The sequence below is a fragment of the Artemia franciscana genome, chromosome 11, assembly GCF_032884065.1.
Source record: "Artemia franciscana chromosome 11, ASM3288406v1, whole genome shotgun sequence".
Classification (NCBI taxonomy): Eukaryota; Metazoa; Arthropoda; class Branchiopoda; order Anostraca; family Artemiidae; genus Artemia; species Artemia franciscana.
In genome coordinates, this window is record NC_088873.1 from 27,865,997 (window position 1) to 27,891,899 (window position 25,903).

Genomic DNA, 25,903 nt, shown 5'->3' on the forward strand with positions numbered 1-25,903 from the left:
ATGGTATGCAACGCCAAAACCAAGTATGGTCGTGAAAATGTGATGCCACTTCTGAACAGTGAGCCTGCGAAATGGCACCGGTTGGTCAAGAAACTAAGTGGGAAATTGTCTAAGTCGTCTATAATGATAACAGACGACAGCGGGTGCTTACTTGGGTCCCGTTCCGTTAACGCCTTCCTAACCTCTATATATGCCACATTTCTTTTTGTGAAATCCCAGGAAAAAGAATCCCTGCTTCAAGATCGCCCCACTGATGTTTTGATTGAGTTAAGAGAGTGTGACGTGTACAAGGAACTAAGAAAAAAAGACGGCAGTCTCACCTTTTCCTGGCTAGATCCATCCCAAACTTATTCATGAATCTGCTTTGTTCCTTGCTCTCTCACTCTCCATTTTGATTAAATGCTTTGCGTCCGGTGTGTTTCCCTCATCGTGGAAGAAAGCGCATATACGGGTTATTCCGAAAATACCCCCCCCCCCCCTAAAAGCTGTGACGACTTGAGACTCATTTTCTTAACCCCATGCTTTGCGAAAGTGACAGAGTCTCTCCTACTCCGCCACCTGTTGTCTCAAATTCATGAATCCATAGACAAATATCAATACAGAGGACTACCAAAGTGCGGAACTTCTGTACACCTTGTAAGAATGTTCGACCGCATTCTAAAACGGTTGGAGACCCAGGGTCATATTGTTGATCTAGCTACGATCGATTTTCGCAAAGCGTTTGACCTTCTATCTCACCACATTGCATGCCTGAACTTGAAGCGAATGGGAGCTACGCGTCAAAATCTATCAATCGTACTGAATTTTCTGTCGGGACGCCAACAGAAAGTATTTGCCCTCCATGAAGATGACACTGACTTCGAATGGAGTGACATAACCTGTGGGGCACCAAACTGGCAGGCTTAGCATTTCTTGCTATGACCAACTATATATTGATGGAACCCAAAGACAGGTATAAATTTGTGGATGACTCATCACTCGTTTTTATTATATACTTGAGGGTAATACTCCTACAGCCCAGTTTGCCAGTGACATTTTTGACCAACTAAATTCCCAGTGTAATGAGTCCAATCTTATCATTAACACTACCAAGTAAAAAATTCTTCGACTTTGTCCCCTAAAAAGGGACTTTACCCCCCCCCTAAAGTCCCATCTCCTTTCTTGTCAGAAGTGAAGATACTCAGTGTTATTTTCTCCAGAGACTGTTCTTTCGCCGCACATGTCAACAGTGTAATTAGGAAATGTAATGCTTCCCTTGAAACACTGTCCAAAATGCGTCGCTTTGGTTGCGAGGTCAGAAGTCTCCTCCGTGCATATCTTTGTTATGTGCGACCAGCCATGGAGTATGCCTGCCCTGTATGGGGTTCTTCAGTGCCACACACTCCTCACCTGATGTACGACCTAGAGTCAGTGCAAAAATGGGCAGTTAGGATTATCCTGAGTTCTAGGGAAATTCTTTACCAAGAAGTACTCATTACACGAAGCATTCAGTGCCTAGAACAAAGATTGTATGATCTCATCATGTGGTTTGGAAAAGCATTGCTTTTAGACCTAGTCCATCGAGACATCTTACCCGCAGCCTGACAGTAGAACCAGACAGAAGTCCAAATTATATGTGTACGGAAAAACTAATATTGTAATTTATTTGTGCGTTTTTTGCGTCTATGTTTAACAGTGCATAACTTTTGCTTTTGATCTTTTTACAACTGCAAATTAGCCAAGAGCTACGAAAGTTGTTTGATAAATCGTTCTCTCTCTCCTCTCTCTCTCTTTTTCTCTCTCTTTCTCTCTCTCTCTCTCTCTCTCTCTCTCTCTCTCTCTCTCTCTTTCTCCACCAGGTCACCAGGAGGTGACCTGGTCTTGAGGCCCTCTCACATAACTGCAAGTGGACATTTGTGAAATTGCTTCATCAGAGGTGCCGTTCTAGCCGAGTCGTTTCCTGAGGACAGGGTTGAGGACAGTCCTTCTGTCGCTGGGTATTTGGTTTGGAAGGGGTCAGTAGCGTGATTCTGTAAGCTCAGCCAGTGTCGACCTAGCTTTAAATGGGTACCTGGAGAGATCTGGGGAAGGTAAACAGGAAGAGCGTTCGAAAGTACAGGATGGCTGTCCCCCCTCCCCATTGCACTTCCTGACTTAAGGGTTATGAAACGGAGATCAGCACCGTCAGTAGGGACTGTAAACTCCAGATCTGTATTCTTTTCTTTTATCATTAATGTGACCTATACTGTTTAATTCAGCCTGTTTAACTTCTGTAATGAAGTGAATAATTTTTATTACAAAATTGATGTGTTTAATATAGCCAAGGGTGCAAGAAATCTAGAGAGGATTTATCTTGACAGTATTGTTTTCAAGTAAAACTCCTTCTCTTTAGCTTAAAACTAACTCTTACTGAATTTAAGCATTGAAGAAACTTTCGTAAAGAATAGTGTCTTAAAAAAAAGAGGATTATGAAAACACAAAGCGAGTAAAAATAAAGTCTTATTCTTGGTGAAACTTAAACAGAAATTACTATGAACAAATAGTCAAAATATAAAATGAATAAACAGTTAGCCTAAACTTAAAACGAATAGAGAGTACCGCAAATAAGAGCTTGCCTTAAGACCCTTGATCCCCCTGACAGATAGAGCCATGCTTCCAGTTTTCTTGAAAATTTTTTGGACTCATTAAATTATTTCTCAGAGAATATAGAAGAGAAGCATTTACTTTCGCTTTCGATTTATTTTGAAGGATGATTTATTTTTGAGGACGGATTACAATCAATCGAGGCTCCAAATTGCTAAGGAATCATCATCAATTTCCTAGAAGACTCTCGCTTCTTGGCCTTGTTTTTAGTCGGTGATGAAAAGTCAAACTAGCAGAAACGTGACGATGGAAGTGGGAGTTTAATCAGTTGTTTTTGATTTTTATGAGAAATAAACGTTAAATTAGAAACTTAAAAAAGGAAATTATGAAAGGACAGTTATGTCATGAAGTTAAAATAAATGAAGGAGGAAACAAATAACTCTGTAGAAAAAGGTATGTTAAATTTTCTTGTGTTCATAACTATTTGACTAAGAACTGTTGAGGTTCTTTGGCAAAAATCGAACGCATCGTGGCTAACGTATATAATCAGTTATGATTTTGGGCTTTTATTTTGCAATATTTGACTATATATTTGACTATATATGCTGAAAAAAATTCTCGAAATCATTAAATACGAACTTCATCTAAGCTGAAAACTTTAAAAATACGAACTAAAATGAATATCAAACCGTGAAAATGATCAAAATTTCAGGATTTTAAGAAAAAACTTGCTTTGTACCGGAAAATGAGCTTGCTTGTGATTTTGCTTTTTTTCTTGTTTTAAGGATTGAAATCTTATACTAAAAGCTGTGATGTCATCGGTAGTGTCAGACACTTAAGAGTTTTAAAAATTAGTCTTATGGTTTCTGCACGTTACTTGGGGACTTTTCTGCTCCTAAGAGTACATCCTGATGTTTTGCGCGGGTTTTGTGTTTTCGGTAAAGCACTAGTTTTTCTGAATTCCACATCACGAATCAGCTTGTTTTTAGCTACTTTTGAAGGTATGTGTTGCATAAACTATGAAGCAATAATTTTTGGTTCGTTTAATTTTTAATTACCATCAGAAAATTTTTATTTTTCCAACTAATTTTTGTTTGTTTTTAGTTTTTTACGATTTATTAACAAAACTTTGGCTAAAAATTTTTTTTTTCTAACTTTGGCGATGAAGCTGAAAAAGTCATAGAAGTTTTTTTTTAAAATAGGGCTTTTAATATAGCTTTACCTCCTACCTCTTTTAAACTTACCAATAAAATACATGGAAAAATGGAAATTGTCACGAGGGAATTTGTCTAAGCGGCCAAAAAGTGAATTGCTAATAAAAACAGAGAGAGAGAAAAACAATAGTTTGGTTCCTGAATATGGATCCTCTCTCCCTTATTTAAGCAATGGCTTTTCAGACAAGTAAAAATACTTACTTTACCATTCAGAACGATATTCGAAAGTATTTCTACGATATGACCAAGAAACTTGTGTATTTTACGGGTAACTGATTCCGTTATTGAGGTTTTTTTTTTAGATGAAGTTGAAATTATTTAAATTAGGAAGGTTCCTTTCTCTCTAATTCAGTCACATCAGTAAGTTCTAGTTTAGATAGTGAGCAGCTGGGGGACTTGTTTTTTTTGCCAAAATACAGTTCTAAGGTCATGGCTGAACTGCCAACGGTCTGGCTCGTGTAGCCATTTCGATTGGCCTTGAACTGGGGAAGGGCTTTGGTGACTTTGCATTTTGCTTGCATACCAACAGGACCGACTATCCAACCATGTAGTATCCTGAAGTTTATCCAGAGCACTAGCCAAAATGTGCCATAGTTGTTGATTTTCAGCACTTAGCGATGCACTTCTGTCAACAAGATTTGGCGTCATGTTCATCTAATTTCGGCTGTATTACCTCCGACTCATTATATATCTCTGCTTGCAGATATTTTACAATGGTTAAGCAACCCATAATGCACAACGTAGCGATCCAGTATGGCCATGCCTTAATCAAATTTGGTGTAATGCTGTATCGGTCAATAGGCTGTCATATCCTCTAGGGACACAACTTCTCAAGGTCACCTGAAGTGCTTTTTGCAGTCATGAGTCTGGTTAAGAAATTTTGTGAAAATTCCATTCCGATGTCACTATGAATCCAAACAGGTTGGGTTCCCCTCCGGATTTGGGAGTGGAGGAAGCAGCTTCTAGCGTCGTAGAGAAAAACTTTGGTTTCATTCTCATATAAAAGTATGGAAATGTCAGAGAAAGTGTTGGTTTGAGGCACAAATAGACTACATTTTGAATGTAAAATCTCATTAGGTATATTGAAGAAAGATTATCTTTTTTTTTCTTAGACATCATTAAGGCCTTCCTTTTAACACACATTCATAATAAAGAACTGCGCGTTTATCTATTCCAGACTGTCGCTTAGTTACTACTTCTTTTTTATGTTCAATAAATTTTCTCAGTAATTGCTCTTAATGGAAAAAATGGTTTGAAGTGGAGCACTTAATGGCGGTTAAGAGTAGGTAATGGCTCCAAGAGATTGTCGTTGAAGAATGAATATTTACTAGTGTATTTTTTTTCGTCGTTGCCTCTTTTGGGAAAAAAGGAAACTAAAAGTAAAGTGGGAAATATATTGAAAACCTGTACAATACTGATAGACTTTTTTACCATTGCGCTTGTAGTAAAGCTATACCATTATCCCACTACAATACCTTAGTAGTCCTTTAGGTAGTATATATAGTTTTTTGACGTCAGTGGAGTTTATGGTTAACTTTATTTTTAACTCAGTTATCTTAAACACACGAGACTATTTGAGCAACCCAAATATCCGAGCAGAAAATGAGAACTAAAAGAGGATCTAAACTGTGTAAAACTACAATTCAAGAAGAAAGAAGACAAAGAAGAAATTTGTGACATGATGGTTTAAGTTTACTGCTAGACAATAGGGATTTTTCAAACTGAAATCCTGAGCTTGTCCAGAACCAAAAGCGATCTATCCTTCAAAAAAGTAAGGTTGCGACTTGCAAAGTGCATTGTAGATATTTCTAGTTATGCTTTTGTTTAAACTCGTTAATTCGGCCCGTTAATTCGGAAAAATAAAAAAATGGAGTATTTTTAGCTTACGAACGGTTGATCAGATCTTAATGTAATTTGATGTTTAGAAGGATATCGTGTCTCAGAGCTGTTATTTTGAATCCCGACCGGATCTGGTGACATTGAAGGGGGGGAGTTGAGAGGGGGAAACCTAAAATCTTGGAAAACACTTGAAGTGGAGGGGTCGGGATGAAACTTGGTGGGAAAAATAAGTATAAGTCCTAGATACATGATTGACATAACCGGAAGAGATCCGCTCTCTTTGGGGTAGTTGGGGGGGAGGGGTGTAATTCTGAAAAATTAGAAAAAATGAGGTATTTTTAACTTACGAACGGGTGATCGGATCTCAATGAAATTTGATATTTAGAACGATATCGTGTCTCGAAGCTCTTATTTTAAATCCTGACCAGATCTGATGACATTGGGGGTGTTTGGGGGGACCTAAAATCATGGAAAACGCTTAGATTGGAGGGATCGGATGAAACTTGGTGGGGAAAAATAAGCAGAAGCCTTAGATATGTGACTGACATAATTGGAACGGATCCGCTCTATTGGGAGGGGGGGGTTAATTCTGAAAAATTAGAAAAATGACGTATTTTTAATTTACGAAGGGGTGATCGGATCTTCATGACACTTCATATTTAGAAGGACCTCTTAACTCAGATCTCTTATTTTAAATCTCAACCGGATCCAGCGTCATTGGGGGGCAGTTGGGGGGGGGGGCGGAAATCTTAGAAAATATTTAAAGTGCATAGACCAGGATGAAACTGGATAGGAAGAATAAAAACCTGTCTAAGATGCGTGACTGACATAACCGGACTGGATCTACTCTCTTTGGTGGGGTTGGGGAGGGGGGGGGGGGGTTAATTTGGAAAAATGAGGTATTTGTAACTTACGAAAGGATGACCAGATCTTAATGAAATTTGATATTTAGAAGGATCTTGTGCTTTAAAGCTCTCATTTTAAATTCCGAACAGATCCTGTGATCTTGGGGGGAGTTGGAGGAAGAAACCGGAATGCTTGGAAAACGTGAAAATTGAGGTATTTTTATCTTATGAATAGGTGATCTGATCCTAATGAAACTTGATATTTAGAAGGAATCCATGTCTCAGAGCTCTTATTTCAAATCCGACCAGATATTTGGACATTGGGGGGAGTTGGACGGGGAAATCTGGGAAAACACTTGGAGTGGAGGAATCGGGATGAAGCTTGGTGGATGGAATAAGCAAATGTCCTTGATACGCCATTGACGTAACCGTACTGGATTCACTCTCTTTGGTGGAGTTGGGGGGAGGGGTTCAGTGATTTGGCGAGTTTGGTGCTTCTGGACGTGCTAGGACGATGAAAATTAGTAGGCGTGTCAGGGAGCTGCATAAATTGACTTGATAAAGTCGTTTTCCAAGATTCGACCATCTGGGGGGCGAAAGGGAGAGGAAAAATTAGAAAAAATGAAGTATTTATAAATTACGAGTGGGTGATCGGATCTTAATGAATTTTGATATTTAGAAGGACATCATGACTCAGAGCTCTTATTTTAAATACTGACCGGCATTAAGTCTCTGATTTTCCTCTTAAATCAATCTATTAATTCTTAGAATTTTGTTAGAGCTCATACCATATGAGCTCTTAGCTCTTAGCTCTTCTTGCCTCGTCACAAGTGCCGTATGAGCTCTTAGCTCTTCTTGCCTCGTCACAAGTGCCGTATGAGCTCTTAGCTCTTGTTCATTCTTTTTAATCATCAAATTTTCTTGACGCTTTATCTGCAATATTGACAAATTTGAGCAATGTTCTGCAGAGATCTAGCCTTTGCCCCGGAAAAGTAACTGCCAAATCTTATTAAGAGAATAATTAAAGACCTTATAAATTGATCCTCGCATTTTATTTATATTTGCTACTGCTGCTATGTTGTCAGAACGAAGCAGGATATTGTTGCTCTTTATTTTTTAAGCAAAACTAATCAGTGCCAAATAAACAGATTTTTTAGCTAAAAAATTAATGTTGAATTTACTTCCTTCTGAAAACAGTTGACCTGAAGCAGATTTCATGGTATAATGGGTCAGTAGTTAAACACTTATTTACAGATCTAAGAAAAATTGATTTAGATGCATAATTAGCAATATCTTCCCACCACTTAAGCACTAAAATAACATCAGAAGTAAAATCCAACTTGGATGAACAATCACCATACTCTTTTTTTTTAATCGATTTTCTTGTTAAGTGAAGCTATTCGATCGATCTTCTCGTTAGCCATCATCATTCATCATTTTCGGCAACTAGTTGGGCACTGGAGCGTCATAGAGATCTGTCTAAGGACTCATTTAAAAGCTAATTTTCATGTCTTAATTGATTTTAAAAGTTTGATTTGATAGCGCCATCATTCACCCTGAAATTGCGCGTTGGACACCATTACTGGAATGAAAAGGCTGAGTGAGACCCTGTAATATCGTAGAGGTCTTTTTTAGGGTTCATTTAATAGCTAATTCTTTATGTATAATCGCTTTTTTAGAAATTTGGCTTGATAACGCCATTCCTAAAATGCCATAATCACCTAAAAAGTGAGTTTTGGGTGTCATAGCTTCGATGGAAAGGCTGGAAGAACGAAAAGGGCACTTCCATAATCTCTTCTATTTCAACTATTAACAACACACTGCAACACGAAGCCCTGGAGGCCAACACAGATATTCACACCTCCATCCCAGTCTATTCGAAGACCCTATTTTTACACCATCCCAAGAAATTCCCATTCCCCTTAGATCTTTCCTTACAACCTCCTTCCACAAAATTTGGGGACAACTTGTATTTTGCCTTGTCCTAGATGGTCGACTGAAAATGGCAATCTTTGGTAATCTGCCACCCTTCATATGAAGAAAGTATCCCAGCCATCTCAACCTTTCTCTCATTATAGCCCTAGAAAAGGGTAAAACTACATTTTTGTACAGCTTACTGTTTGAAATACGGTATTTCATATACGGAGTAATTTCTGTTCGTTTTAAGTTTCAATGTCGCTCCTTACTTTCAGTTAAAAAAACTAGTTTTTTTTTTATTTAATGTTAATAATGGGCGGCTTGCATATCTTATAATCCATCTGGGAGAGAAACGAATGTATTCTAATGCATTGGAGCCTTATTGCTCTTTGCCATTGGCAATGCTAGAGTTTTGTTGTGATTTTGATTTCATGTTTGGGTCATGTTTTGGTGAATTTCATTTTCGATGTTTACAAAAGACGGTGGGATGATCGTTTTCAGAAATCCTGTTCACTAGGTGGCGTGCCAAGCGTAGTGGAACTGTCCCAAGCGTGATGGAAGTGTATCAAGTATGGTGGAACTGTGCCAAGTGTGGTGGAACTGTGCCGAGCGTGGTGAAACTTTGCCAAGCATGGTAAAATTATGCCAAGCACGGCAGACGTGTCCCAAGTCTGGTACAGAGAATTGCCGTTAGGAATGATGGCTTCTTTTAAAAGTCAGTTTGTATTACTTCTCTCAATTGAAACTTATCGTTTGGTGTAGTCTTTGTCCATCTTATAGGGAAGTATACCTTAGGAAACAGTGAAATATGAGTTCTATTTCCTAGTTGCTTTCATATTAGCTAGACCCTACTTCATATTAACTAGTACGTACTTATACATCACTCTATTATGAAGCAATCAGTTTAGTTAAATAAAGCATTAAAATAAATGTCAGAAACATTTTTCATAATAAGAAGAGAGGTATTACTCCACAGCACCTTCGTGGGCATTGCAACGCTCCGCTCATTACAACCACTGGAATGAAAGGTTTTCTCTAGTCCAAGCACCTCATTAACCAAGTTTCTAGTACCTTAAAGCCATTAAACTGTCCCGATAAATAATGTGGGTGATTACGGGTATGCCAACGTATTAACGACTAACAGGTCGACCCATGCAGATCCCTTAAGTTCAGGGTTTTTCGGCCCTGGTGTAACTCTTAGGGTCTTGTATTTTGATACATCAATACGGATTTCATTGATCGTGAATTGACGTTGGTGTCAGAATTTTGGTAAGTTAGTGGTTACCTGATTCCTGGCTGGGCATTAGGATAACAGCTACATTTTATTTAGTGGAAAGCTGAACTTAGTCCGAATAAATAAGAAATTAACGAGCAGAATTGCGCAAACGCACCAAGCACACGTTTAGTAATTATATTTCCGAGACATTAGTAATCAACAGGGTCTATTTTAAACCTTCTTCAGAACGCTTGTATCCCTCAGGTCGCTATTTTATCAAGTTTTTAAACATGGGCCTTCAGACTAATTGACCTTATGTCAAGTTAAGAATTGGTTTCAAGTCTTTGGCTTCTGTAAATCCTTAAATTTGAAAATACCTGTTTAAATATCTTAGCGTTTTATATAGAATTTTTTTTTAATAACTAACAAAGTGCCATGTTACTGTAATTTTAAAGGGTTCATTACAATCGTGATGGAGCTCCCTTACGCATTTACCTCTGGGTACTTTTACACATTACCTATTATGCTGGTGCTGTATTTTGGTGTTCCAGGTAGTGGCGTTTTCTTACAACGAGTTTGTTTCATTTTATCATTCTTGCTCGGAGTTATGCCAAATGAGTTATATGAGTGAGCAGTTTAGTTATTTAATCAATTACTGAAGTAATAATAACGAACGACAGAAAAAATGGACTGACAGTCTTTACTGCTCACATATTGAGAAAAACATTCATGATTTTTAACTTAGTGTACGATCAGCTAATTTACAGAGATTTGAGTTAGGCGTATAATTACTAAAATCTGTTACTGTTGAAAAAAAAATCATTTAATGCTTATATTTTAAATAATAGAAAAATCCATACTAAATCAATATTTATACTGAATTATGCTGCAAAATCTGGTTCCCTCTTTTAAACAGGAATTTCGAGTCAGTTTATAGCCTTGCGTTTACTGGGGAATGGGAAGATAAATTGCGGAAATAGCTGGGGAAAAAAGGAAATACAAACCTTCTTTTCGACATTTCTTGTCTGTGGTTAAAGACCTTGGCTGAATCTCTGTAGTGTATCTTCATTGGAGTAACACAGACAGGAGTATGATAGAGGGAATTGAAGACAATAAAAAGATTCTAGTTAGAAAATATGGGAAGCTTTGTTCTTATATTTCATCTTTTTTATCCCAAGAAAAATATGTAAGATATTGAATGTCATAATAAAGAAAGAAAACTGAATATTTATTGCCTCCGATATGTTATGATGCTGTAAAAGGTATTAATATGACTAAGATATGGCAATTGATTGGACATAGGACAATCGTTTTGTTCAAATGTGAGTTGTTATTTGTTTTACCCCCTCGTTTACTTCTATTCTAATGATTAAAAAAAACACATATCTAAAGACTATATTACTGAAATATGGTGATTTATCAGACATAGGAATCGTTTGTTCAAATGTGAGTTATTATTTGTTGTACTCCCTCGTTTAGTTCTATTCTAACTTTGTGCTCCTCTTGCGTAAGGTCTGTTGCTGAAAATTTACAACACCAGTGCTACAGTGAAGCATTCGTAAGGCATTCGATTCCTTAACTCATGAAAATCTTCTATCGAAGATGTCTCATATTGGTATTAGGGGAAATGTATTTTCTTGGTTATAATCTTATTTGAAAGGTGTCCACCAGGGATCAGATTTAGGACCTGGGTTATTTTTGATGTCTATAAATGATTTTTTTTTTGTGTAGTAAAAAAGTAGTAGACTTTGTCATCCTAAACCGTCCCTTGCCCACAGTGACAACTATACATCGCCTTCTTCTGATGTCCTTGTTTGGTTTGCTGATTACAGCACACTTGCCATTTCGGAAAATTGTGAATCAGAGCTTTGACTAAATCTGGAGAGTTTATTTGAGATAGTAATTTTATGGCTTGATTTTAATTATCTTACCCTGAATTTTACTAAGTACAGTTTCTTGATTTTTTTTTTCGCGTGCTTCTCAGGTTTGTTTCTAGTTATCTAAAATTCAACAGCCGAATGGGATAATTTATCCGGGTTTCAGCGGTAGCTAACAACCTTATTCGAGACGACCAGTTCAGTGCTAAAAAATGTAATAGTCCTTGACTTCTGAAAATAGTGTCAGATCAAAACAAGAAGTACAGTATTAGAACCGCCATGTCCTAAATCTTTTTATAGGAAACTTACTGTCCCTTGGCTTGAATAATTAGTAAAATCTATGGGCTTGGAAAACAAGACAAGTTGCTTCATCTGCGATATTCTGCGTGTACGGCATTTTTTTTTTCTTTCTTTTCCTCCACAGTTAGCGGGGCACTGGAAAATCATAGAGAGCTGTTTAATGGCTCATTTCAAAGGAAATTGCTCCATCTAGTGTCTTTTGTAATTGAAAAAAAAAAATCAGTTTTTAAAATAAAATCTATTTTTGCGGAAAACTGCAATTTTTTCAATACTGTAATAGCAAATGGTATAAAAATATTATAGTAAAGATGGACAATCAAGTAAGAGACGGACATGTCCCATTGTAACATAAACTATACTCTATAAGTCCGAAAAATTGTATCAGACATAATATATCAGTATAGTTAAATGGAGACTATGTAAGTTTCATCGGTATAATAGTTGCATAAATATAAAGATCGATGTGTTCGTTTTTTGGGCATTCTTGTTGATGAAAACCTGTCTTTCAAGCGTCACACTGATTTGATTAAAATGAAGATTTGCAGGAGTCTGTTTTTTAAGGAAGGTTAAACATACTTTTCCTGAGTCAATCTTGAAAATCCTTTTTCATTGCTTCACCCAGTCTTACGTTTCTTATTGTCCAATAGTATGGATGATCAACCTTTCGTTCTCTATTAAAACCACTTTTTAAGGTTTACAATAAAGCTAGAAACTTCCTTCTAGAAAATAATCGTTCAGGAGTTGTCCCTTTACTCGATCTCGAGTCACTGTTTATTCTTTTTTGTACATGTTTTACTTTTTCTTAGCTTCATGGTGATATCCCCCAGCCTCTAAGTGTTCCGCCTTCTTTTACCTCTGATAGATTGATTACAATCTTAGCAATAAAAAAAATATACAAATTCCTTTTACTCCTTCTGTAAGGTCAGATTTTAATCATTTAATGGCGAGTCATATTGTACGGAATAAGTTGTCTGAATCAGCTCAAATGTGCCACTCATTCATTTTGTTCAAGAAATTTTCTGAAAATTCTTTGGCTTCTTAGAAGCTATTTTTATCTGTTTATTTATTATATGTTATTTTTTTTCTGTTTATTTTTCCTGTATTTTATTATTTTATTGGGGTCTATTTAGTCTACATAATTAATTTAGTTTATTCAATCTATTTCGTTTTTATTCTTTAGATATTGTTTTATTTGTATTTTTTTTCTCCCTTTTGCTCTTCTCTCTGTGAGTGATTATTTTTTTCTCTGAATGGGTGACTCGTTTGTCTGCCCCACTTTTTACAGCCCACTGAGCCTCTGGCAGAAAAGTAAAATGTAATATTGTATGTGTATTTTAAGATGAATAATCTTATCTTACTTGCAAAAGCAATTTGTAAGGACATCAACACTTGCTAATAGCCTTAGGAAATTCCCCATTTGCTTCAGGAATAGTTTAAAATGACATGAGCAAAGTATGTCTTTCGAGAATAATGTTGGGGAGGTTTGTTTCTAATTATCGAGAAGTTTAGACACTTCTAGCATACTCTGGTAAAATATTCCAGGCACAGGCAGGGGGTGAAGTCTTATCAGACTGATAGATTGAATGGAATCCGATTAATTCAAAATTGGAATGATTATGGCTGCACGAACATCACTGTGTAATTGTAGAAAAACGAAGGACACAAATGAAATCATATAAAGTGAATTCAAATCGAGCAGTAACTTGTTAATAGAACTGTTTGTTTCAAAGATAAGATTTCCTTGCTTTGTCATATATCTTCTATAGTGAAAGAAACAGGATGCTAATGAAAGAAAGATAAAGAAGAAGAAAAATAAGAATGAAAGAAGGAATGCTGACATTCATATAGTGAAAAATATGAGAAACAAGACCGAGTTAAAAAGTGAAACAATATTTTTTGAATCGACCCGGGAGAAATATGTTTTGAGCTTTCTAAGAATTCCGAGATCCCTTGATATTTTATTTGACCAATATGATGCCTGAAACAGAGATTCTCATCAAAAAGAATACCCAGAAAATGAACATAACTATCACTAGTTCTGCTAAAACTACCACAAACGGAGTAGAACTATTGTCTTCTAGGTCTTCTAAAGACCAGAAAGTTTTTTGCTCTTTACTGAAAACAATTTTTATTTTGAGCTGTGTTTTTATTTGTCATCCTTTGACAACCTTGAATGCATATATTCTCTTTTAATTTGGTTCAACATTCCCCACAAAATAACCTGAAAGTGTTATCTGAACACCCTTAGCTATTCCTGAGATACTGAAAACGTGCCCTTTTGACCATATAGATGCATACAGTATCTGTCGATTAGTTCAATTGCCATGGCCTGAAAGTTTCAGCTGAACGTCCTTAGCCATTTCTGAGACATTGCAGATGCACCCTTTTTGACAACTTGGAGACACAGAGTTTCTTTTGATTGAATTCACTATCCTTCTCAAAATGCCTTGAAAGTTTTAATTTAATGGACTTTAATTCAATTTAAACATCCTTGGATGTATATAGTGTCTTTTAATTCATTTCAATATCCCCAACAACCTGCCTGAAAGTTCCAACGTAATACTTCAAGCTCCTACTGGGCTGTTGTGCGCACGCTTTTTTGACAATATGGATCCTCAAGTGTCTTTTGTTTTAGTTTTACATACCGCTCAACATTTCCTGAATGTTTCAAGTTAATACCCCATTCCATTCCTGAAATATTGCATCCATGCCATTTTGTAGTAATAATAGTTGTAGTAGTATTGTTTTGAAAATTGTTTTAACATACTAACAATAACAAATAACAAACAATAAAAGAATTGTTTTGAAAATTCATTGCTAGTTGCAATTAAACAACACAATCAAAACGTGTTGAAAACCCTATTGAAAAATGGATTGATTTGCCGACTTAAAAAAAAAGAATAAACTAAACTACTGATTTTTAAACTACAACAATAGGAAAAAATGAACGAAGACTGATGAGAACACGATGCATCTTCAAGAGCTCTAAAATAAGGAGAGCCGACCATGTGTAGCTGAAAGTTCATGCTAAGGCGAGTGCTTGGCCAGTCATACATTTATAGGCTCGGAAGTCTTTCTGGACTTGCATGTTAAGGTCGTTTAACAGAAAAGAAATAATGGTCAATTACAAAAGAATGGCTTATAGTTATTATTGGCTTTTTGCTTTTGTGTAAACTATGCGTTTAACTCGACGAAATAAATGGTAACGGAAAGTCACAACCATTTTGTGGGTAGTTAGGGATCCTTTCATATACTTTTAAACCTATTATAATGCGTTTTACCAAGTTTATTTTGAAACATTTTGTACTATTGTTACGAAAATACGTTAAGTAATTAGATTTGGCGATCTAATATAAAAATTTCGGTTTATTTTTGGTGATTTTTTAGTTATTATAACAACCTTGCATATAATTATACCATATGTGAACTAGTTTGAACCCATAGACCCTTGGTTTGAACTGTGAATTTCTGGTTGTTAACAAAGCTTTGTTTTCTGACTTTAAATATTTACAATTTTTATGTGTCCACAATAGAAGGAATTGAATAAAAAAAAAAAATGGAAAAGGCAAATCACAGTCCCCATCCAAAATGATTTCACGGATTGTACGTTAACTTTGTTTCTTCGATTTCTTCTCAGCAGTGAAAAAATTAAATTACCTAAAGAGAAAGAGATTTTTCTTGGGAAATCTATTTTCGACTGCATATCCCTTCACATCCTTTTCTGAAGCCAGACGACACAAAGAACTAGTTTCTTGAAACCATTTATCTTGCTTCGGAAAAAGCCACTGGGGAAATTTTCTTCGACGTGGAGAAATAACTTTTTTTTTTTTACTTTTTCAACGGACAGAAAACTTCGCCAACTTATGTTGTATAGTCGTTTGGTTTATACGTTTTAATGGAAATTTTACTAGGAAACTATAGTCAGTAAAAGGTATTGATAAGAACCCAGATTTATTTTGATGAAATATTGTCGTATATGCAGACGTCTCCTGTTAAATAGTAACTTTAATGCTTCTTTATCAAACGGGAAAAACTTTGATGACCAGAAAACTGTTTTAACATCTTTGAGCTTTTATCGTTTCATATAAAAACAAAACATCCTCCAGCTCAAAGTACTTCCTCCTAGAGCCTTTCAAATATTAATACAATTTCTTAAGTGAAAGTAATGAGCCGGATTAAAACTCAAAATAAACAGAAAACATACAAAATAGAAACAGCAAACAGGAATATAGCCAAGTGATAATGGTTAGTGTTTTATATACCAACCAACTCACATACGCAGAGGGGGGGGCTGGTGTCTCCCAGGAAAATTGCCTGGTACTTGTGCATTATACTGACCACACTCAAGAGTGAAGTTAGGTTAATCATAATGAAATATACCAGATCTGATGAAAATGTAATGCTCAAGTAACAAAATTGTTGAAACTACAACAGATAATTATGGAAAGCAGGCCATCCAGAGCATCTTGTATTAGATACCTAGCCTAACCAACTTTATGTATTAAATCTTTAATTAAAATATAACTGCATAGTGGTTTATCTTACGCAGGCTAAGCTGACTCCGGGTCGCACAGAGAAACCGCTTTTAAAGAGATCAACTGTTGGTATAATATACAAGTACCATTCGCCCCCAGTTGAAAATTCCCCCGTAAACAATTCACTCCGTGGAAAATTCTCCCCCTGATAATCCCCCCATGCACAATTTCCATGCACACGTAAAATTGAGTAGCCACATAGAAAGTACAAAATAGGTGTTTCAAAATGTCGATCAGATGCCCTAAAGGGCAACATAAGCACCAGATATCGAGAACAGTTTTAGGACAGGGGTGGGCTGGTCACCAATTGCTTCCGACTCATAGAAACAGGACTAGAACTCTTAATTTCTGATAGCATGAGCATCCTCCAAAGTTTCTACGACCATGAGGGAAAGGTTGGAAGTAGATGCATCATATATTTCATATACGTAATAATTTCTGTTCGTTTTTAGCTTTAATGTTGCTCCTTACTTTCTGGTAAAATACTTTTTATTTTATCTTATTGTAAAGATGAAGATAAATTACTTCAAGACACTATACATGCAATATATAGAGGTATCCTAGCAATGAATGCTCGTAAACAAGATTATCTAAACTATGGAACAAGCACTAATGGAAACATTGGAAACGTATGTGTGCATTGTCATACAAGTAAGAGATTAAATTTCTTTGGTGTGCCAAAAGAATCCAAGTATGGTAACGGTGGATGTGCAAAAGTAACATTTCCCAAGAAGTTGGTACTCAAAGACATGTAAACAAAAAACTAACAGTTGACGATGAGGTCAAGCTTCGTACTAGTGCTTCTGGCAACACGTTACTGGCTGATAAATGGTTTCATCAGTTTTATGGTATTAACATTCAAAAGAAAACAAGATGAAGACAGGTGTGCTATTGTAGCAGTGTCATGAGCCATATTTTGTCTACGTATAGGAACTGTTACCGATGTAAAAAAAAATGATATAATAATAGAAAATTGGATTGCAAGTAAAATAAAAAAAAAAAAGATTGGCTGATAATATGTATAACGAGTATAAAGACAAATTGGTTAAAACAAAGTGCGTGCGAACTTTAATGCTGTTATTGATGCTATATCAACAGATTTAAATTCAGATGCAGTCCTTTAAGTCAATAACATCTTTAACGAAATGCATAATGAGCTTGTTGGTGAAACTGCGATAAAGATTGAGCATGACTCAACATGGAATACTGAATATTGTATGGGCTATGGGAACATGAATATGTATGGACATAACGTCTACCACGACATAAAAGTTTTGAATCCTCAAATCGTCGGTTATTTCTGGATATTGAAGGCCCTTCTCAAAGAGAAATGCATTAATTTCTAGAAAAAGGGACGCGAAACGTTTGGAAACGTCCTCTCTTGATAACCAGCTTACCTTGTTATGGAGCCGAAGATCAGTGTTCTCAATCTCCACTTCAAATAAAAAATCTTTGAATTGGCAATGACTAAGAGCTTTACATAAGAAGGACTTCATCACTAATTCCGTAAATTCACAATTTTTTTCCGGTAATGTTTGCGCACGAAGTGCTTCTTGATGAACGGTACAATGGTGAACAAGTATTTCGTGATCAATTTTTTCTTTCAAAATAGCAACATACCCTTTTTCTTAGGCTGGTAAAACTTTTGATCCCATCTGTTGAAATCAACACAATTTTATTGGAGGGAATATGATGTTTATCCATACACTCAGTTACAGCAGTTGCGATATCTTTCTACGTGTCTGGCTTTTGAGTGGTAATTAAATATAAAAAAAACTAAAAAAAGTGAAAATTTTTTATTGTTTTAAAAATTAGAATTGTGGCAAAGAGTCAAACTTTAGCGTAAAGAGCGAGGGATTGCGGAGGGGAAAACCCATTTCATATACGGAGTAATTTCTGTTCGTTTTAAGTTTTAATGTCGCTCCTTACTTTCAGTTAAAAAAACTAGTTTTTTTTATGTTTAATTTCTGAACGATTTTGAATTAATGCATGTTTGATTTTGACTCTCCACACATAAGTTATTAAAATGAAATTTGCATACTAATTCTTTTTTTGGCTAAACGGCTTTCTCTTAATTTTGATCAGACGATTTTGAGAAATAAGGGGTGGGGAAGGAGGCGTAGCTGTCCTCCAGTTTTTTGGTTACTTAAAAAGGTAACTAGAACTTTTAATTTTTATCGAACGTTTTGATTAGTAAAAAATATATGTAACTTAAGAATGAACTTACGTAACAAACTTTTATGTTCTTATATTTTTATTATGTATATGAGGGGGTTTGTCCCCTTGTTAATACCTCGCTCTTTATACTAAATCTTAAGTTTTGTCCCAATTCTTTAAGAATGACCCCTGAATCAAAAAGGCCGTAGAATAAGTAGTTGAAATTACTAAAATTACTTTAGCATAAAGAGCGATGTAATTATCTCCTCCTAAATATCTCGCTCTTTATGCTAAAGTATTTATAGAACCCTCATATGCTCAATAATCTCTGTTCGTTTTAAGTTTTAATGCTACTCCTTACTTTCAATTGAAAAAAACTTTTTCATGTTTATTTTTTAATTGTTTTTCTTTATAGTAATGCTAGAAAATCCTTCGCCCTTTTCATTGAGTTTCTCTTCCCCCATGACATATTCCTCCAAGGAAAGATCCACCCACATAGCCCCCTCTCTTCAACCCAACCCCCAAACCAAAAAAATCCCCTGAAAACGTCTGCACACTTCCCAATAACCATTACTGTATGTAAATACTGGTCAAAGTTTGTAACTTGCAGCCCCTCCCCCAGGGACTGTGGGGAGTAAGTCATCCCCAAAGACATAGTTATTATGATTTTCGACTATGTGGAACAAAATGGCTATCTCAAAATTTTGATCCGTTGACTTTGGGAAAAAAATGAGCGTGGGAGGAGGCCTAGGTGCCCTCCAATTTTCTTTGGTCACTCCAAAAGGGCACTAGAACTTTTCACTTCCATTAGAATGAGCCCTCTTGCGACATTCTAGGGCCACTTGGTCGGTATGATGACCCCTGAAAAAAACAAATAAACACGCACCCGTGATCTGTCTTCTGGCAAAAAATACGAAATTCGACATTTTTGTAGATAGGAGCTTGAAATTTTTGCTATAGGGTTCTCTGATACGCGATGGTGTGATTTTCGTTAAGATTCTGTGATCTTAACAAAAATCTATTTTCCAAAATAAGGTAGATTTTCTCAGGCTCGTAACTTGTTATGACAAAGACTAAATTTGAACGTATATATTTCAAATCAGCGCGAAAATCCGATTCTTTTGATGTATCTGTTAGCATCAAAATTCCGATTTTTAGAGTTTCGTTTACTATTGAGCCGGATCGCTCCTTACTACAGTTCGTTACCACGAACTGTTTGATTATCCTAAAAGTTCTCCTTTGAGGCCTGAATGAGACATAAATCTAAAAAAGGGAAACTTGTGCTGGATTATTTATGTCACAAGACTTGTCGACTGCCTTTGATAAAGCCGACACAAATTTCAGATCTTCCATATGCTGTGTGTTTATATTCCAATAAATTTTGATTGTTCTATCTTTAATGGTTTTGGAGGACAATTGTAACTCTTTAATTCTGTTCATAATTTCTACTTTGTTCTTAAATTCGTTGGACACAAATAAAAAATTACACGTGTTCTCAGTTTATAGAAGAATTTTAATTTATCAAAATAAGATGCAATTTTTTGTCTTACCAATCTTTTTCTAGTGTAAATATTATTGTGCGTTTCATGGATATCTGTGCCAGAGGCGCACTTAAAGGACCAAACAACCACACGTTGCCGGCTGTTTGGCTCTGTGTGGCAAAGTGTGGCTCTGGAGCCACACTTTGCTGACCACTGCCTTATGCCGTTTATGTCCACGTCCTTTCAGGATAACCAGCACAGGTGCGTCTACGTTACCATGGCCACAAGGCAGAGCTGATACCGCTATAGTAAAGTGTCTTGCTCATTAGAGTCGTCTTTATACTATTTGCCTTTTGAAATCACGTTTTTATTACATATTAGAAATTTAAGACAATAGGATAAACTAGACCTCAAAGTTTTATCACCACTTGATTCGGCTTTTTAATGCTCTTTTCAACTATAAGTCTTTAAAAAGCACGCTGAAATGCTCAATAGCTCTGAATTGAGCCTTTTAACATCTCTCTACATAGTAGCTTGCGTACCAGTTCTATTGATGGCAATTGATGGGGGGCGTGCCTTCCCCCTAGCTTTTGCCCCTACTTAGATTTTGAAAAATTCCTCTTTTGACTGGAAAAAGCTGTTTTTTGGAATTTTCTTTAAAAATTGGAAAAAGAAGCACAAATTAGGTTTTTTAAGCACCATACTGCACTTTATGATGTCATTATCAAGTTGAATTTACAAGAAGCGAATATATATAAAAACTAGCTGTTGGGGTGGCGCTTCGCGCCCCAAAGCCCCCCCGCGCGCGTAAGTCGTTACGCACCATTGTAGTTGTGTCCCTGTGTCCCACCTGTGAATATATCTATATATATATATATATATATATATATGTATATATATATATATATATATATATATATATATATATATATATATATATATATATATATATATATATATATATATATATATATATATATATACATATATATATATATATATATATATATATATATATATATATATATGTTTTTAACTACGTAAAACTTGCGAATATACAACATTCTTCGCTGTCCCATTGTCTGTACATATAAATAGATTGTCAGGTTTACCGACTCTTGAACATGCAACATATAATTGTCCATGGGAAAAACAATCCGTCGTCATTTATATATCCCCCCGGCGTCCCCGTTGTAGTTGTGTCCCTGTGTCCCAGTCGTCATTTATAGTCGACAAACATGACGTCAGTCGACACACAAACATGAGGTCAGTCGACACACACGTCCCAGTCGTCATTTGTGTCCTGGTGTCCCAGTCTGTAATTTCTCTTTGAGTGTCCCGGTCGTCATTTATATTCCCTGTGTCCCGGTCTGTATATACATTCGTTTTTGAATTGGTATATGATGAAATAAATTTTTTGTTTTTTTGTTTTTTTTCTTTTTAGTTTTTTTTTGGTTTTACCTTTTTTAGTTTTTTTATTTTTATTTTTATTTTTTTAGTTTTCTTTTTCTCCTTTATTTTTTTTCCTTTTTTTAGTTTTTTTTTCTTTTTCAGTTTTTAGTTTTTTTTAGTTTTTTTTTAGTTTTTTTTATTAGTTTTTATTTTTTTTTGTAGTTTTTACCTTTTTTTTAGTTTTTTTTAGTTTTTTTTCTTTTTAGTTTTTAGTTTTTTACCTTTTTTTTTTAGCTTTTTTTAGTTTTTTAGCTTTTTTATTTTTTTTAGTATTTTCTTTTTAGTTTTTTTTGTAGTTTTTACCTTTTTTAATTTTTTTTCTTCTGCTAAAGCCAAGGTTCGAACCTGGAACCTCTCGGACCTAGAACCTGGAACATAACGCTTTACCAACTCAGCTACTTCGGCTTGAATACATTTACCTTTTTTAGTTTTTTTTTATTTTATTTTTATTTTTTTAGTTATCTTTTTCTCCTTTATTTTTCAGTTTTTTTCCTTTTTTTAGTTTTTTTTTCTTTTTCAGTTTTTATTTTTTTTATTTTTTTTAGTTTTTTTCATTAGTTTTTAGTTGTTTTTTTCTTTTTAGTTTTTTTTGTAGTTTTTACCCTTTTTTTAGTTTTTTTTTAGTTTTTACCTTTTTTTTTAGTTTTTTAGCTTTTTTAGTTTTTTTTAGTATTTTCTTTTTAGTTTTTTTTTTATTCCCTGTGTCCCGGTCTGTATATACATTCGTTTTTGTATTGGTATTAAATAAAAAAAAACAAGTTTTTTGAAATGAAAGTAAGGAGCGACATTAAAACTTAAAACGAATAGAAATTACTCCGTATATGAAAGGGGCTTTTCCTCCTCGACACCCCGCTCCTTGCGCTAAAGTTGATTCTTTCTCGCAACTCTACTTTTTAAAACAATAAATAACTTTAGCGTAAAGAGCGGGGCGTCGAGGAGGAAAAGCCCCTTTCATATACGGAGTAATTTCTATTCGTTTTAAGTTTTAATGTCGCTCCTTACTTTCATTTCAAAAAACTTGTTTTTTTTATTTAATTTCTAAAGTTTTTGAATTAATCCATGTCTGATTTTGGCTCTCCGTACATATATTATTAAAATGAAATTTGCATATTAATTCTTTTTTTGGCTAAATGGCTTTTCTCTTAGTTTTGATCAGACGATTTTGAGAAATAAGGGGTGGGGAAGGAGGCCTAGTTGCCCTCCAAATTTTCGGTTACTTAAAAAGGCAACTAGAACTTTTAATTTTTAACGAACGTTTTTATTAGTGAAAAATATACGTAACTTAAGAATTAACTTACGTAACAAACTTTTATATTCTTATATTTTTGATTTTATATATGAGGGGTTTTGTCCCCTCGTTAATACCTCGCTCTTCAAACTAAATCTTAAGTTTTGTCCCAATTCTTTAAGAATAACCCCCTGAATCAGAAAGGCCGTAGAATAAGTAGTTAAAATTACTAAAAATACTTTAGCATAAAGAGCGAAGTATTTATCTTCTCCTAAATACCTCGCTCTTTATGCTAAAGTATTTTTGGAACCCCTTATATGCGCAATAATCTCTGTTCGTTTTAAGTTTTAATGCTTCTCTTTACTTTCAATTGAAAAAACATTTTCATGTTTATATTTTCATTGTTTTTTTTTTAATAGTAATGCTAGAAAATCCTGCGCCCTTTTCATTGAATTTCCCTTTCCCCATGAAATATTCCTCCAAGGAAAGATCCTCCCATATAGCCCCCTCCCCTGAACCCCACACCCAAACCAAAAAAATCCCCTGAAAACGTCGGTACACTTCCCAATAACCATTACTGTATGTAAATACTGGTCAAAGTTTGTAACTTGCAGCCCCTCCCCCAGGGACTGTGAGGGGTAAGTCATCCCCAAAGACATATTTATAATGGTTTTCGACTATGCGGAACAAAATGGCTATCTCAAAATTTTGATCCGTTGACTTTGGGAAAAAATGAGCTTGGGAGGGGGCCTAGGTGCCCTCCAATTTTTTTGGTCACTTAGAAAGGGCACTAGAACTTTTCATTTCCGTTAGAATGAGCCCTCTTGCAACACTCTAGGACCACTTGGTCGATACGATGACCCCTGGGAAAAACAAAAACAAACAAATAAACACGCACGCGTGATTTGTCTTCTGGCAAAAAATACGAAATCCCACATTTTTGTAGATTGGACCTTGAAATTTTTTCTATAGGATTTTCCGATACGCTAAGATCCTATGACTTTTAGGGGGTGTTTCCCCCTATTTTCCAAAATAAGGCAAATTTTCTCAGGCTCGTAACTTTTGATGACAAAGACTAAATTTGATGAAACTTATATTTCTAAAATCAGAGTAAAAATCCGATTCTTTTGTTATATCTTTTGGCATCGAAATTCCGTTTTTTAGAGTTTCGTTTGCTATTGAGCTGGGTCGCTCCTTACTACAGTTCGTTACCACGAACTGTTTGATATGATGAAATAATTTTTTTGTTTTTTTCCTTTTTTTCTTTTTTGTTTTTTTTGGTTTTGCCTTTTTTTTAGCTTTTTTAGTTTTTTTTGCTTTTTTCTTTTTAGTTTTTTTTGTAGTTTTTACCTTTTTTATTTTTTTTCATTTTTGTTTTTATTTTTTAGTTTTCTTTTTCTCCTTTATTTTTCAGTTTTTTCCTTTTTAGTTTTTTTTCTTTTTCAGTTTTTAGTTTTTTTCGTTTTTTTATTAGTTTTTAGGTTTTTTTCTTTTTAGTTTTTTTGTAGTTTTTACCTTTTTTCTAGTTTTTTTCTTTTTTAGTTTTAGTTTTTTACCTGTTTTTAGCTTTTTTTTAGTTTTTTAGCTTTTTTAGTTTTTTAGTATTTTCTTTTTAGTTTTTTTGTAGTTTTTACCTTTTTTAGTTTTTTTTCTTCTTTTGTATTAATGCTAAAGCCAAGGTTCGAACCTAGAACTTCTCGGACCTAGAACCTGGAACATAACGCTTTACCAACTCAGGTACTTCGGCTTGAATACATTTACCTTTTTTAGTTTTTTTTTATTTTTTTTTTGTAGTTTTTACCTTTTTTTAGTTTTTTTTAGTTTTTTTTCTTTTTTAGTTTTTAGGTTTTTTACCTTTTTTTAGTTTTTTACCTTTTTTAGTTTTTTTAGTATTTTCTTTTTAGTTTTTTTTTTGTAGTTTTACCTTTTTTAGTTTTTTTCTTCTTTCGTAGCCAAGGTTCGAACCTGGAACCTCTCGGACCTAGAACCTGGAACATAACGCTTTACCAACTCAGCTACTTCGGCTTGAATACATTCGTTTTTGAATTGGTATATGATGAAATAATTCAGACATCATATGCGGACAGACAGACAGACACACAAACAAACAACTTATTTTATATATATATATATATATATATATATAGATTAGTTTTTGAATGAGCCCTTAAACAGTTTTCTATCATTTAGCTTTCTAGTTCTGTTAGTCAGTAGACTATTTACGAACAATATCAAGAGGGCTGGGATGGGGCAATATTGAACACGGGGGGTTGTGAACCTTAGGATAAGGGTTTTTAATCATGGATCTAGTAATAGTAATCCTTTTCATTCTTCCCAGCCCTTCCATATGGAAATAGAACCTAAAATGCGGTTTTTGGGGTTCCATATGGCACTCTACTATCACATTATCAAGTCAAAGTTATAAAAAGCGATTGAATATAAAAATTAGCTTTTAAATGAGCCCATAAACAGCTCTTTGTGTTGTTTTGGTGCCCTGTACATCCTTTCTATTCCGCAAATGGCAAGCAAATTTTATTTTTCGGTACCACATGGCACTTTATGATAGTTTTTTCAAGTCAGATTTATAACAGAGATTAGATATAAGAATTTATTTTAAATGAAGCTTCAAACAGCTCTCCAAGATGTTCCAGGGCCTCGTAGCTGGGGAGAAAAGAAAAAAAAAAGACGAGTAAAAAAAGAGAATACATCAGTACTACCCATGCTAAAAGCGATTTTCCTTGTTCTTCAAGGCAATGAGCTGTATGTGTACTGAATTGGATTTTCGATTTGAAAATATCAATAATTGTAATTTTAATGGTGGACTTTTGTTGCCATCTAGCGCCATTTTTGAGAGGTACCAGGCTCCTTTTGAAAACTCCTGTAAATTTATTTTCAAAATAAGACTTAACTATCAAGATCTATTGAAATAATCTTTTCCATTCCTGAATCAGCTACAGATGGTAATTTTCTCTCACTAGACAGTTTTTTTTAAACACATTTTTAAACTTTGGGTTGTTGTGGGCCGTGGCTGGCTCTTAATTAGGTTAACAGCTTTTTCTGCAACGATGATAAAGATGCAACATTGAGCAAAGGCAATCAAAAATAATCAAAAAGGGCTTTTGGACCTACCGGAAGAGAATTTATAATTTTTGCTTTATAGTGCAATTTTCACATAAAATACCTGCATTGACCCATCTCCCCCTTGTTTTCTTCATCTGTATAGCTTTCCCAAAATAAACTTCTTTGGTTATGCACTAAATAAAACTTATTGTAAATACTT

General features: G+C 34.9%; 2 protein-coding genes across 3 annotated transcripts in view; both read left to right on the forward strand.

Annotated features, from left to right (window-relative positions):
* Positions 1 to 9,138, forward strand: part of LOC136033045 (SET domain-containing protein 9-like) — a 35,529-nt gene extending 26,391 nt beyond the window's left edge. The window contains exon 6 of one of the 2 annotated variants that reach the window (XM_065713619.1): positions 8,895 to 9,138. The gene's annotated coding sequence lies outside the window, so the exon portion shown is untranslated. Of the gene's footprint in view, positions 1 to 4,479; positions 4,918 to 8,894 lie in introns of those variants that run through there. The other variant, XM_065713620.1, reaches the window with a different exon arrangement.
* LOC136033044 (protein shisa-3 homolog) overlaps positions 2,748 to 25,903 on the forward strand; it is an 83,742-nt gene continuing 60,586 nt past the window's right edge. The window contains exon 1 of the mRNA XM_065713618.1: positions 2,748 to 3,015. The gene's annotated coding sequence lies outside the window, so the exon portion shown is untranslated. The remainder of the gene's footprint in view (positions 3,016 to 25,903) is intronic.